Genomic DNA, 15630 nt, shown 5'->3' with positions numbered 1-15630 from the left:
AATGTTACGCTCGTGAACATGATTCTTCGAACGATTTCGTTCCTTTTCGCACGATTTGTTAAACTCTTCTCTCTCTCTCTCTCTCTCTCTCTCTCTCTCTCTCTTTAAAAGCGCTCAAGGGAAGAAAAGAAAGCGGAAGAGTAAAAGAGAGAAGGAAATGATGCCAAGGAAAAGGAAGAGTGGTGACGAACACTGATAGCGAGCAAATAAAGAATATTCCACACGCAACGAAGGAAAAGGTAAAGATAGTGAAGGGAAAATGATTAAGAAAATAAGAGAGAAGGAGAAAGACCAATAAGAAGGAAATATTGAAAAGGTGTCAAATAAATGAAAAAAACAAATAAATATGAAAGCAACTCAAAATGAATAATAGATTTAAAGTCGAAAGGTTAGGAAAAAAGAAAGTAATGGCAGAAACGAAAAATGGAAACGTGTCAGTCGAACAAAAGAACAGACATGTGAACAACTCCAACACTGGAAACTTAATTAGAAGAAGTGAAAAGTCAGAAACATACTAAGAGGAAAAAATTGGAAAAATGATGAGAATGAAATCAGAAAAGAGTCAATAAGTGTATGAATAAAATTAAACAAAGAAACCGAATAATGAAATATAAATAAATATAAAGATGAACACACACAAAAAAATGTTAGGGAGATGTGAAAGAAAACGAGGGAATATTTTCAGGTCCAGCAAATCATTACACTACTCGTTTTTGTTATAATTATGTGTTCTCCATATTTGACTAGGCTAATCGTCACATTCACGATCTTAACTCGACGTTAGAAAATGTCACGCTGCCAGACGTTGCGTTAAGCAATCATGCGTATATAGATCCTCTAAAATGTCGATCATTGCCGACGTCGAAACGACTTTGTCGAGACCTTGCCCGTTACTGAGATGGACATCCAACGGTGTTGGTTTACTGCCGACAGTGGCAGATGTCGGGAAGGGCGCTGAGTGTTTAGAAATTTTCCAAAAGTGTCCCGGCGTGTGACCTGACGTCCAGGGAGGCGTCAGAGTCAAGATCGTGAATGGCGGTGACACTGGCCTTGGCTGTCTTTGGTGCATGTGTTCCTCATAACAGATTATACACCACACAGTGTTTGGCTGGTGTGTTGAGGGCTGTTCCTTTTTCCTTACTTTTTATGCAAGGAAGAGAAGTTGTTGCTCGCTCTCAGCATCGAATTCTGTTGATCAAATGCAAAAAAGGAATACAGAGGTGATTTTAGGAAACTATTTCCCGGTGCCTGCTCTGAAGTCATGACCATTTCACTTCATTTCAAAGTGCTGCCTTTGGCCCCTCATTTGCGTGTTCGCTGCGTAATGGTTTGCTTTCCAGAACAGCTGCATTGCACATGTTTAAACAGGAAAGATAGGATGATTAACAAATTAAAGTACATAATCGGATGTAATGAAATGTTTGGATAACTTTCAAGAGTGTTTATAATCCTTGTTTATATATATATATATATATATATATATATATATATATATATATATATATATATATATATATATATATATATATATATATATATATATATATAATATATATATATATATATATATATATATATATATATATATATATATATATATATATATATATATATATATATATATATAAAAGCCTGAATAGGTTATAGTATATGTGTACTGTTTAGGGCCTCACACAGTGTGTGTGGAGGATATCAACGTCATCCTGAGTAACGAAAGCAGCACTCTGGGCTGGTGGCCACGGCAAGCTTGGAATGCAAGAAGCCTCAGCCTGCCCTAGATGCACCCCGGATGCCCGGCCTGGTCAGCACCTCCTGTACGCCTCCCTGGAGAGAGCAGACAAGTGAGTGTGGCCACCAGGTGCCTGCTGTAACCAGAGCTTTGTGGTCTAGGATGTCTATTTATCCTTTTTTGAGAAAATGAAACTTTCAAGAGGACACTCAAGGCTTAAACTGAAAATTGATCACTCTCTTGACATGTATTATGTCCATAGGAGCAGCAGTTGTGTTCACATATTAATTTGTTTCCATCTTTAAGCTGCCTCCTTCAGTTTTATAAGGAAACTGTGGCTTCTGAATTACAAAATGGTTTGTGTTAATTTGGCGACCATTACTGTTACGTGTAGGATTACTTCACGACGAACGTGTGGAGATGTAGCGTTATCTGATGGCTGCCAAGCGGCCCTGCCGCAGCCCCGCCCTACACGTTCTATACTGTTGTTCGCTTCTGGACCCATTCATAAATAATAGCAAGGTTAACATTCAGCATCCAGCCCCTGAGTTGTATCGTTCCTGCTGCATGAGGGTCTCTGCGTTGAAAAAACGTGAAGGGGAACATGAAGTCTTAAGATGAAGAGAAGGAGGTACGAAAGCGTTGTCGCTTCTTGATGAAGCTTCCCTGCTTCTGTTTTATGTTGTATGAAGAAATGATTAGTTTGAAGTTTGTTCACCTGCATGTAATCCACAGTGTTTCGGGCTCCCCACCAGCCCTTCGGTGCTGTCGTATCGTTCGTCAAGCTGCTCCGCTCGCCATGCAATACCAACCGTAACATGCAAAGCAAGCCGTGTGGGCGCCACAGGAAACACTGCTGGCGATGGCCCCAAACTCAAAGACTTCGTCATTAAGGCTGGCATTAGCCACAACCTCTTTTTGGAACTCATTGGACCAGACACAGAGGTAGGATTCCATGAGGATGATTTCTTCACATTTTTATAATGAGATGCTCTACCATTCAGTGATGTATTCTTTCTTCACTGCAACTCATAAGCACAAAGTGGAACAGTAAACAAATGTTTTATAAGAGAAAGGAAAAAAAAGAATAAACTGTCTTCAGTATCTTTCAGTCCTGTAGCATCACTGCATCATAATAGATGTATTGCTGGTGTAGATCACAGGTCTTTGTTGAGCAGGGCATGAAAAAAAGCGGCACCAGGTGGAAGGTACAGTTTTCACAGACTGCAGGCCAGTGCTGAGTACACAATACAGTGATGGAGGCGTGGTAGTGAACAGGGTTATAACTTGTTGGCTGCTGGAAGGTGTTTGAAGGATGGGTACTTTGAATTATGAGGAACTACTAGAGTAATGTAAAGACTAGATCTCAATTCTCAGGTCTGAGGACATGTGTCTTGGCACATAAATTCCTTAGTCATTCATTCATTATTGTCTTAGAAGACTACAATGTCCCGTGAGGTGATGCCCCACCTGACCGCTTCCTGCATGCATCAGTTATTTTGTGTCATACCAGTAGAGGGAGTTACCCTTATAGGTTAACATGGCTCGTTAATATTCACCAAACAAAAGGGTTTAAATGTCTTCATCTTCTCTCAGACTGCCGAGATGCAACGAGGTGGACCGCCTGGGCCAGATGACTGATAGAGTGCGGCGGACTGGACAAGACCTTGAGGATTGCAGCACCTTTCTGACAACGGGCCGTGTGCGAAGGCCCTGGATGGATATCATCGAGAAGTGTTCCCGGCTTGAGGAGGAGGGCCCGAGGTGAGCAGCACTACACCAGTGGACCAGGCAATACGACTTCTCTGCCGTGAACAACATTGCCTGAGGTGGATTCTCTTTCTAGGACTTCAGTGTGTGTGTCTGGCAAAGGGAGGCGAGCAGCAGCAGGCAGGGTGTGTGTTCCACGGCGGAATCAATGTGATAATGTATCTAACCGTCGATCTAACTTGTCTAAGTGACCTCTGCAGCATGTTTTGCTGGGCCTTCAGTGGACCCGCTGGTGCCTCAATGTTTACTGGAGCCTTCAGTGGACCCGCTGGTGCCTCAGTATTTTTACTGAACCTTCAGTGGACCAAGGCTGGTGCCTCAGTGTTTACCCTGGGCCAGCAGCTGGACCCGCTGGTGCCTCAGTGTTTATTGCCAGGCCTTCAGTGGACCCGCGGTTGGTGCCACAGTGTTTTATTGGGCCTTCAGTGGACCCGCTGGAATGCCTCAGTGTTTTTATTGGGCCTTCAGTGGACCCGCTGGTGCCTCAGTGTTTTATTAGGCCTTCAGTGGACCCGCTTTAATGCCTCAGTGTTTTATTGGGCCTTCAGTGGACCCGCTGGGTGCCCTTCAGTGTTTTACTGGGCCTTCAGTGGACCCGGCTGGTGCCTCAATGTTTTAATGGGCCTTCAGTGGACCCGCTGGTGCCTCAGTGTTTTACTGGGCCTTCAGTGGACCCACTGTGGTGCCTCAATGTTTCACCTGGGCCTTCTCAGTGGACCCGCTGGTGCCTCAATGTTTTACTGGAGCGCTTCAGTGGACCCGCTGGTGCCTCAGTGTGTTATTGAGCCTTCAGTGGACCCGCTGGTGCCTCAGTGTTTTATTGGGCCTTCAGTGGACCCGCTGCTGCCTCAGTGTTTTATTGGGCCTTCAGTGGACCCGCTGGTGCCTCAGTGTTTTATTGGGCCTTCAGTGGACCCGCTGGTGCCTCAGTGTTTTATTGGGCCTTCATATGGGGCCCTGGTGCCTCAGTGTTTTATTGGGCCTTCAGTGGACCCGCTGGTGCCTCAGTGTTTTTATTGGGCCTTCAGTGGACTCCAGCTGGTGCCTCAATGTTTTACTGGGCCTTCGAGTAGACCCCGCCAGGTGCTCAATGTTTTATTGAGCCTTCCAGTGGACCCGCTGGTGCCTCAATGTTTTACTGGGCGCTCAGTGGACCCACTGGTACTCAATGTTTTACTGGACCTTCAGTGGTGCTGAATTGCCTCAATGTCTGATTGGCCTTCCAGTGGATCCTGCTGGTGCCTCAATGTTTACCACACTGGGCAACTATTATGGACCTGCTGGTGCCCTCATAATGTTTTATCATTGGGCCTTCAGTGGACCCGCTGGTGCCTTTCAGTGTTTTACTGGGCCTTCAGTGGACCCGTTGAATTGCTGCTCAGTGTTTTACTGTATTTTCAGTGGACCCGCTGGTGCCTTCAATGTCGTTTACTGGGCCTTCAGTTGGACTCGCTGGGTTGCCTCAATGTTTTACTTTTCGGCTCCCAGTGAATTTGGCTGAATTTGCCCTCAATGGTTTACTACGGGCCTTCCAGTGGACCAGCTTTGGTGCCTCAATGTTTTACAATGGAGCCTTCAGTGGACCCACTTGGTGCCCTCAATGTTTACTGGGCAAATTTCAGTGGACCCACTGGTGCCTTGTAATGTGCCTACTGGACCTTTCAGTATGGACCCTGCTGGTGCCTTCCTTACCGTCAATGTCTCATAATCTGGGCTCTGCACCCAAGCTAGTGCACTCAATGTTTTACCCTGGGCCTTCAGTGACCTGCTGGTGGCCTCAATGTTTTACTGGGCCTTCAGTGGACCCGCTGGTGCCTATACCAATGTTTTTACTGGGCCTTCAGTGGACCTGCTGGTGCCTCAGTGTTTACTGAGCAGTTTCAGTGGATTCCCGCTGGTACAGCCTCAGTGTTTCACTGGGCCTTCAGTGGACCCGCTGGTGCCTCAGGTGTTTACTGGGCCTTCCAGTGGACCCCGCTGGTGCCTCAGTGTTTCTTACTGGGCCTTCGGCAGTGGAATTCCATGCTGGGTTGCCTCAGTGTTTACTTCGCCTTCAGTGGACCCAAGCTGGTGCCTCAGTGTTTTACTATGGGCCTTCAGTGGACCCGCTGGTGCCTCAGTGTTTTACCTGGGCCTTCAGTGGACCCGCTGGTGCCTCGGTATCACTGGGCCTTCAGCGGTGGACCTGGCTGGTGCCTCAGTGTTTTTACTGGGCCTTCAGTGGATTCCTGCTTTGGTGCGTCGGTGTTTTACTGGGCCTTCAGTGGACTTGCGTGCCTCAGTGTTTTTACTGGGCCTTCGAGTGGACCCGCTGGTGCTCTCGGTGTTTACTGGGCTTCTTCAGGTGGACCCACGGGCTGGTGCCCGGCAGTGTTTTCACTGCAATTCAGTGGACCTGCCTGTGCCTCGGTGTTTTTACTGGTGCCATTCAGTGGACCCGCTGGTGCCTCGGTGTTTTACTGGGCCTTCAGTAGACCTGCTAATGCCTCAGTGTTTTACTGGGCCTTCTGGTGGACTCCTGCTGGTGCCTCGGTGTTTACTGGAGCGCTTTCAGTGGACCTGCTGAGTGCCTCAGCAGTGCTTTACTGGGCGCTTCAGTGGACCCACAGTTTTCAATCAATGTTTTACTATGGGCCTTCAGTGGACCCATATGGTGCCTCTGTGTTTGCACTGGGCCTTCAGTGGACCCACATGCAGCCTCAGTGTTTTACTTCGGGCCTTCAGTGGATTCCGCTGGTGCTCATTGCCATTGGGCCTTCAGTGACCCGCTGGTGCCTTCCCAATGTTTTACTGGGCCTTCAGTGGAGCCACTGAAATGCCTCAATGTTTTACTGGGCCCTTCAGTACTGGACCCGCTGGTGCCTCAATGTTTTACTGGGCCTTCAGGTCAGGAACCGCTGGTGCCTCAGTGTTTTACCCTGGGCCTTCAGTGGACCCTCTGAAAGTGCCTTAATGTTTTTACTGGGCCTTCAGTGGGCCCATGGTGCCTCAGTGTTTTATGCAGTTCTGATGGACCCAGATGGTGCCTCAATGTTTTGACTGGGTTTTCAGTGACCAGCTGGTGCCTCAATGTTACTGGGCACTTCAGGTTGGACCCCGCGCTAACAGTTGCCTCAATGTTTTTACTTTCAGGCCTTCAGTGGACCCGCTGGTGCCTCAATGTTTTATCTGGGCCTTCAGTGGACCTGCTGGCAGTGCCTCTGTGTGTGTTTCAAAATTGTTTGTTTGATAATGGGCTGAAGCTGAGGGGAATTTCTGTGGATTACTTTTCATATCTGGTAATGGCTTTTTACCTCTTTTTTTCTTTCAATAAATTATGCTTTATAAACTGCCTAATGCATTTGACGCAAATGATATTTTTGGTAATAAGGGACCAAATAAATTCCTGCCAGATGATGAAAAATTTGATCATCCAGCACCAATGTATCTCTCTCTCAATCCTAGTCAAAGATATTTCTCCTATATCAATAAAGGTAAAAATAAGTTTGTCTTGGTAAAGTTATTCTCTAAAAGTTATTAAAAGAAGTTTCTTCACGCATTTTATTGATTTTTTCATGATAGGTTAGTTAAAGGGCACTTGTGAAGTACTGTGGGTTATTACAACCACACAGTAATGTTGAGGGTTGGAGTTCTTTCCTTCGAGTTTTCATTCACACGTAGTCACACATTACACAGAACCACACCCTATCAGCCTGGATGCTGAAGGCTGCGTGTGTGATCATTCACCACAACACTGACATGTCTTGGCTTTCTCTGACGAAGACTGTGACTGTTATAGACATCATTTTTTGTATACTTATATATATATAGATATATAGATATATATATATATATCTATATATATATATATATATATATATATATATATATATATATATATATATATATATATATATATATATATAGTCTGTGTGCAACATATATAGTTTTATTCGTTTCTCACACTGGCATATTGTTTTAATCTGTGCAAATGACTTCTGTTTGAAATTGTGAGCTCAGGGCAGCATACCGACAATATATGCTAATAGTCGTGAAATCAATGGAAGCCTCTCCTAACATAAAATTACACTCTGTACCACTGAACGGGCTGTCACCCAGAAGGTCCCTTAGACCAGTGGTTTTTCCAGAGCGGTGGTAGACTGTCTAGAGTCTAGAACTCTGACAGTCTACTGGCGCCATACAATCCGCTGTAAAAAGACTACAAAAAGCGCCACTGCACCAGTGGTTGGGATAATCGCTGGGAATCCTATTGCACTATATAGCAGTGACAGATCCAGCTCCAGGTGAAGGGGGGGCTGGTGTTATTGCAGATATATCAGACGCCATATATACCATTATTATATATATATATATATATATATATATATATATATATATATATATATATATATGGTAAAGTATTAACTATATATGTTATTATATAAATCCATCTGTGCGTGCCGCTACATGTAACTTTTTTTTTTTTTGGCAAATGGAAATAATGATAATGTTCGCGATTTCATACCTTTATTTGTTTTGTTACATTTATATTGTGTCTACATATTATGTATGTATGTGTGTATGTGTGTATGTATGTATGTATGTATTATTATTATTATTATTATTATTATTATTACATATAATAATATTATTATTATTATTTTCATTATTATTATTATTATTATTATTATATATTATTATTATTATTATTATTTATCATTATTATTATTATCATTATTCAATTATTATTATTAGTATTAGTATTAGTATTAGTAGTAGTAGTAGTCGTGTAGTAGTAGGTATTGTTAGTAGTGAAATGTGTGTGTAATAGTAGTAGTATTGGTATTGCATACATATCATTATAATTATAGTAGGCTAGTAGTAGTGTTCACAGGGAATGATAATTCCCCCAGATCTCAGCCGTATCTTTGAAAGAGGCACACATTTAGGTTCTAAAGGGAGGGGGGCGCCCCGCTCTGGATCCGCCACTAACTGAAGAAAATTTGTGCTGTTCCTTTTGGCACGACGCTCCGTATAGATGATGCTGCCGCTAAGTTCCCCACGATAATTGGCGCTCTCCACCTTGACAACTTGCCGTTCTGCTCAGTGCTTGGGGGAGACTTTGTCTCTACCTCCTCTCCCACCCCTCCCACTGATAGCTTAAGTTGGCTCGGACAACCTCTAACCTGTTTCGTGTAGTACCCTCCTCACTCCTATCTAGGAGAATTGGGCAGGTACCGTTAATTTGAGGCCTGTAATACCGGTACCCTAAAACTCTCCATTCCCAGGCAACGATCCGTTACGTACCAAATTTCCGAAGGTACCGGACACTCGGTATCTTTAGAAGCAAAGGTACTTTACCGGTACCTTAGCGGTATTAACGGCGGGCTGGTACCTTAGCACGGTACTAACGATACCGGTAACTAGTTCAGAACACTTAGTACCTGTCTCCGTAAGTGCCCACTAAGGAGTCGGTGCTGCTTTTGGTTTGAATATTTGTCAAGACCACTCGGCACATCTCTTGTTAGTGAATACGCACTGGCATTCCCGCCGCGCCTCAAGAGGCGGCTGCTCATCATTAGTTCACGCCGGAGTCAGTTAATGTGTCAGGAGAGCGAGCTGTCTTGGTTCTTCTGCCCTCCACCCTCGACGTGTCTTCACCCTCGACGCCACGCCACGGCTAAATAACACTTCCTTCTCTCGCATCCCAGCGCCGCCAAGTTTTTAGTTAAGTTAGAGGCTTAGTGCTGCAGCGTGTCAGGAATGGGCTGACTGCTGCCATGGTGCGAGTGTTTTAAGATTTCCTGTAATAGCAAAAAGTGTACCGAAGGGTGTGCACGTGTCTGCTGCCCCATGTGAACTCCCTGGAGCCCTGGAGGATCCTTCACGCGGTGTAATGAGCTGCCACCCCACGAGGGTCTTCAAGAAGCACCCTCAAGGTGAGGAGTAAGTCTTCATTGAAGAAAAAACTGCCCTAACCCCATACATCTTCGTCAAAATTTTATTGGTGCTGCAACAGTTAATGATTATTCACTCTCATACCATGCCCACTGCTGCTTTGGGTGAGTCAGGGTTACTTGGAATGGCTGGCTGGCATTATTGAACTCCATCCCTTTCATGATCCTCTTCGGCGAACAGTCACCTTACAAGGACACTGCACACATGTGTCTGGCTGTTTTTATTACCTGTATCCTTTCTACTTATATAGGTCCCCTCTGGATCCTCTCTTCTGCTTCGCTACACAACTTTGTTTTTCAACGGCGCTTATAGTTATTTATAGTGAGTCAATCTTGTTCAGCGTTTCCCGACGGGTTTTCCGTGCCAACCCGGGGCCTTTTTTCCTTCCATGAACATCTTTTTCTCATATTAACTGTAGCTCTTTTGTCTCTTCTAATTTGGTGTCGCAGTTTATTGCGTTCTTCCGTAATCTCTGGAGCTCTGCATTTGCTCAAAAGTCTTCTCTGAGGGAAGTAGGCTATGGTTTCTTCATTTTCTTACTGATAATGTCCATATCTGTTTGGATAAAAAGTCCACGTAGTTCATTATATACATTTTTTCATAATTTGTCCCTGGCCAGAAGTGAATAATTACTTTTAATAGAAAGAATCAAACAGATTTTGTTTCTAAATAGAAAAGGTGGGTTGGAAGGCAGTGCACATTGAATGTAATGTGCAGCTTTGTGAAAATGTTGAGAGGCAGTGTGACATTGAATGTAATGTAATGAAAACTGTGGTAAATGATGAAGATTGATTTGAGGTAATATGTCTCTAAAATCAATTGAAGAAAACGAAACAGTCAGGTTGAGAAAGTGTTTTTTTTTTTTTCTTACCTTGCAAAGGACGACAGCTCAAGGGCACAAAAAAAGCAAACATTAATAAAAAAAAAGCCTGCTACTGCCGTCCCAAAAAAAAGATCCAAAGAGGTGGCCGAGACAAGTCAGTTTCGGGAGGAGAGGTGTCTCTGATACCCTCCTCTTTGTGAAAGAGTTCAGAAGTCGTAGGCAGGAGGAAATACAGGATAGAAAGGAAGATTAACCCAGAGTTTACCAGCGTGAGGGATGGAAAGAGTGAAGATGCTGTTGTTAACTTAACTCATAAGGGGTTTGGACAGAGATGGGGATGAGCATGAGTAGAAAGTCGAGGTGCAAAGCCTTGGAATACAGGGGAGGGGAGGCATGCAGATTATGTGTTCCAGTAACGGTCAGCGTGTGAAATATCGATAGAAGATAGAAAGAGAGGCAACATTGCATGTGAATTTAAGAGGTGAAGACTATCAGTATGAGGGAGGGAGATGATGAGACGAAGAGCCTTGCCCACTCTGTCCAGAAGAGGCTGTAGTGGTGGGAGCCCCACACATGAGATGCATACTCCATACGAGGGCGGACAGGCCCTGTATATGGACAGCAACTGTGCAGGGGAGAAGAATCCATGGAAGACGGTATAGAACAGCCCAGCCTCGAGGTGAAGCTGACGGCAGTAGAAATGAGATATGAAGTTTCCAGTTGAGATTTTGAGTTAAGGATAGACCAGGGATGTTTGGTATTTGAGGAAGGTGATAGCTGGGTGTTGTCAAAGAATAGGAGATAGTTGTTTGGAAGATTGTGTCGAGTGGATAGGTGGAGAAACTGTGTGTTTTGAGGCGTTGAAGGACACCAGGATTCCTTCTTGCCCCTAATCGGAAATAATAGTAAGGTCTGAGGCTATGCCTCATAGCCTCAGCCTTGAGTCAATTAAGTTCCAGAGGGTATCTTCTATTAAAAGAAGAACTAACTGCAGAGTGGAATCATCGGCGTAGGAATGGATAGGACCAGTTCGTTTTGAAAGAAAGATCATCAATGAACAAAGGTAGTAAAGAGTGAGAGGTAGGACAGAACTCTGTGGGACAATTACTGTTAATAGATTTAGAAGGTTAGGAGCAGTATTACCGTCTACCACGGCAGAAATCAGAACGGTCAGAAGGAAACTGGAGATAAAGTATGCAGAGAAGATAGAAACCGTAGGAGGTAGTTTAGAAAAACAAAAGATTTGTGCTAGACCCTATCAAAAGCTTTTTGATATGTCCAGCTGCAATAGCAAAAGATTTCACCTGAAACGGCTAAGAGAGGATGAGACCAAGAGTCAGTTAAGAAGAAGTTAGGAGATCACCAGTAGAATGCCTCAGTGGAACCCATACTGGCGATCAGATAGAAGGTCAAGAAGTGAAGGTGCTTTGAATCTTCCAGTTAAGGATTGATTCCAAAACGTTTTAGATAGACAAGAAAGTAAAGCAATAGGACGGTAGTTTGAGGATTGGAGCGGTCACCCTTGCTAGGTACAGTAGCTGTGTGTGAGGCATACTTCCAGCAAGAAGGCTGAAAAGGTAGATGTTGACAGGCAGAGGCAAAGAGTGAAGGTTTGACCAGGCAGGGGTGTTGACAAGACGCAGGCACAGTTTTTAAGGGACAATGGGAGGCACTCCATCAGGTCCATAAGCCTTCTGAGGGATTGAGGGCCAGAGAGGCATAGAAACATCATTTAGAAGAATTTTTATAACAGGCACAAAAGGAGTCAGAGGAGGGGGATGAGTAGGAGGAATATGCCTCAGAATCGTCGTCAGAGTGGAGTTTTTAGAAAAGTTTGAGAGAAAGAGTTCAGCCTTAGAGATAGATGGTGACGGCAGTGTTGTAAATCAGGACTGAGGAGTGGAGGGAAGATAGAAAGTGAAGTTGGAGGAGGAGATGTTTTTGTGCTAGATGCCAGAAGTCACGGGAAGAGTTAGAGAAAGCAAGGTTTTGACATTTCTATTAAAATGAAAGAATTTTTAGTTAGTCGGAGAATAGATTTGCTTTGATTTCGGGCAAGAAAATGTAAAGTTCATAATTAGCATTATTTGAAGGCTCTGGTATCTTTTGTGAGCTACCTTCCTATCATTGACAGCTTTGAGAACAAGCGTAATATTGATTAAAGCCAAAGGCTTTTTAGCGTGTGAGGAGTAGAGAAAGAACGAGGAATGTATGCCTCACATTCCAGAGACAATCACCTCTGTAGATGTGCTGAGCACTTTACACAGAGGCTCCCTATCCTGGAAGCAATAATCATTCCACGGGGATCGTCGAGTACATCCTCAGGTCTCGTCCACCGAGCCAGAAGCAAATGCCAGAAGCATCGCCTCTTCGGTGGGTCCAGAGGATGTTACAGGAGCGATAGGACAGGATGCAGAAATAAGATTGTGATCGGAGGAGCCCAATTGGAGAGAAAGTAAATTGACAGAATAAGCAAGGGTTTGAGGTAAGGAAGAGGTGCTAGAATGCCAATGATCTCAAGACGGTCAAATGTAGTAGGGTGCTGGACCAACTGCTCTAGGTCGTTGAGGATAGCAAAGGATTGTTCAGGCTTGTTCACCAGGATGGTCAGTGAAAGAGGATGAAAAGCCAAGTTGGTGGTGAACATTGAAATCTCCTAGGGATGCTGGAGATTTCAGAAGAAGGTAAGAGTGGGTCAAGATATGTGCTCCACTTTTAGAATTCAAATAGTCAAAAGAATTTTACATAGTTGGTAGAAGGATTAGGTGAGAGATAAACAGCACAGATGTATTTAGTAATAGAATGACAGTATGAGAAGTCTTAACCAGATGGTGGAAAATTCAGAAGAGCTGTCAAGGTCTGGCTGGAAGCAAAGTGATGTCGTTGCAGCACGTAGGCTGCAAACATGCCAGCTTTGGATTGAAATTCTAGGATAAGAGATAGCAGAAGGAACAGAAGTAGAGAATTGCTGTCAGTAGCCCTCAGAAACCTGTGCTTTCGGTGAGGAAGAGAAGGTGAGAAGGTTTAGGAGGAGAGATGATGATGTTCCACAGAATGAAAATTAGAGCGAAGACCGCGAATGTTGCAGAAATTGAGAAGAAAGAGGGTTCGAGGTTATCAAGACACCCTCTCCAGGTCAGTTAATACACCTCGGCTTTAAGTAGCCAGAAGGGGAGTCCCTCCCTGGGAATTTGTGGTCCCCCCCAGGACGGGGAATTCCGAGGCATTGCTTAATTGAGCCATTTTACTAATTTTGGAATTTTGGAAAAAAGGTGTATATGGTTATGTAGATGTGTAATATGGTGTGTGATAAAGAGAGATCTGTCTTTCAGAGAGCATGTTGAACTACTTCCTCTCGGTGTTGGTGAGACAATAGGGAAACGGTTGAAGAGGACAGGAAGGGTCTTTGGAGACTTCGGTCATCCTTCTCCTCCCATATGTACCATCTTTGCAGGGAGTGGTTTCTTGCCTGTTCGGTAGGTGGCCTTCCTACCTACCCAGCCATTTCACGTGTCTTACAGAAGATCTGGGCCCATCCGGAAAATTTCCTGTTACACCGGAAAATTCTTCGCTGCACCGGCAGAATCTTGGAGAAAGAATACATGGAATGGCCGCAAACCTCAGTGGGCGCCGCTCTTGCACTGCAGGCAGCTTACTGGGGTAGGGGTGGGAGAAGCTTAGCCGGTGTGCTCCTTGGAGCTGCAAGATCCATCAAAACATTCTCGCTCCCAGATCGTCGGAGTAAATGAGCTTGTCTGCCTTATTTCTTCACACATATCATATAGTTTTACTTATTCAACTGCTGCAGTATATATGCACTAAGGATGTATGTATAGGTTTTCATAGAAAAAAAAAACCAGCATTTCCTTGTCTTTATTCCGTGAAAGCTGATCGAGATGAAATGTTCCACACCCGGCCTTGATCCCTCACACTTCTCTGTATAGTATTCAATATACATTCACTATGGCCTTACTTTTAATGTAGAAGGATGTACAGCCTTCTATGTAGAGCGTCTCAGATGATCATCAAAACTCATCAAGAGAAAACAGAAGGAAGTATTAGGGCAGGAAGGAGAAAAGCCTACCCATACCCATATAACAGTATATATTTGACTTGACGTCAACCAACACGTGTTACTAATCATGCATGTTATTGCTAGAGGTATATTAATCAGTAGATGGAGAAAATGCAACATACAGGTCAGGCACCAATTACTGAGGAGGGGTTTTGGTTCCATGTTTTCGGGAGAAAATGGTTGTGGAGTGGTGGAGATGTCTTGATCGCCAAGATGAAAAAACTGACTAACAAGAGTGGAACAAATGATACAAGATAACTCCTTTAAGAGAGAGATGAGAGAGAGAGAGAGAGAGAGAGAGAGAGAGAGAGAGAGAGAGAGAGAGAGAGAGAGAGAGAGAGAGAGAGAGAGAGAGGTAGAGAGAGAGAGAGAGAGAGAGAGAGAGAGAGAGAGAGAGAGAGAGAGCAATGAGAGATTAAAATGAGGGAATGACAATGAGAATGAGACTGAGGAATGTGAGGTAATGAGAATGATAATGAAAAGAGAAAGAACGACAATGAGAGAGAGAATGAAGAATGAGAGAGAGGAATGAGAGAGATAATGATGAAATAGAGAACAATAAGAATGAGAGAGGAATGAACAATGAGAGAGACTCGTTAGGAGATGGAGAGGTAATGAGAATGAGATGGAATGTGGGAAAGAAAGAATGAGAAAGGAAGAAAGGGAGAGAGAGAGAGAGAGAGAGAGAAATTGAAAATGATGGGGAAATGATAATGATAATAAGAGAGAGAGAATGAGATTGAAAAAGAATGGAAATGAGAATGAGAAAGAAGAATAGAGAAGAGATAATGAGAATTAGATAATAAGAATGAGAGAGAATGAGAATGAGAGAATAAGACTGATAGAATGAGAATTAACATTGTCAAACAAATGAGTGCCTGTGGGTTGGACTCGACCTCGGTAACACCCAGGTTTACACTCTTATTTTACATGTTTTGAAAAAAAATAACACTATACGTGTTCATTGTACTTCTGATAAGTACCCGAAAGACCTCTACATTCCAGTAATGTGACCTGTTTGTGTAGAAAAAGCCATGGGATTCGCATTCTTTCGTGTCGCTCTTTCTCAAGCTCAGTTTCTCTGCCTCCTATATAATGTTTCACCACAAATATAATTTTGTCTTACTGATGAAACGTTATGCTACCATCCCCCTTACTCGTTGTGGCAACCGTTGCAGAAGTAAGCCAGCATGAAGGCAAAATGTCGAGTTGTGGATGTCCGGCCAGCTTGGGGCACCATATTTCCGATCTGCCTATTCATTAAAGTGGGGCAGGTACCGGTACCAGTACCGGTAC

This window comes from Eriocheir sinensis, unplaced genomic scaffold (assembly GCF_024679095.1).
Source record: "Eriocheir sinensis breed Jianghai 21 unplaced genomic scaffold, ASM2467909v1 Scaffold860, whole genome shotgun sequence".
Classification (NCBI taxonomy): Eukaryota; Metazoa; Arthropoda; class Malacostraca; order Decapoda; family Varunidae; genus Eriocheir; species Eriocheir sinensis.
The sequence above is the reverse complement of the archived record's forward strand: the minus strand, read 5'-3'. Positions refer to the sequence as shown.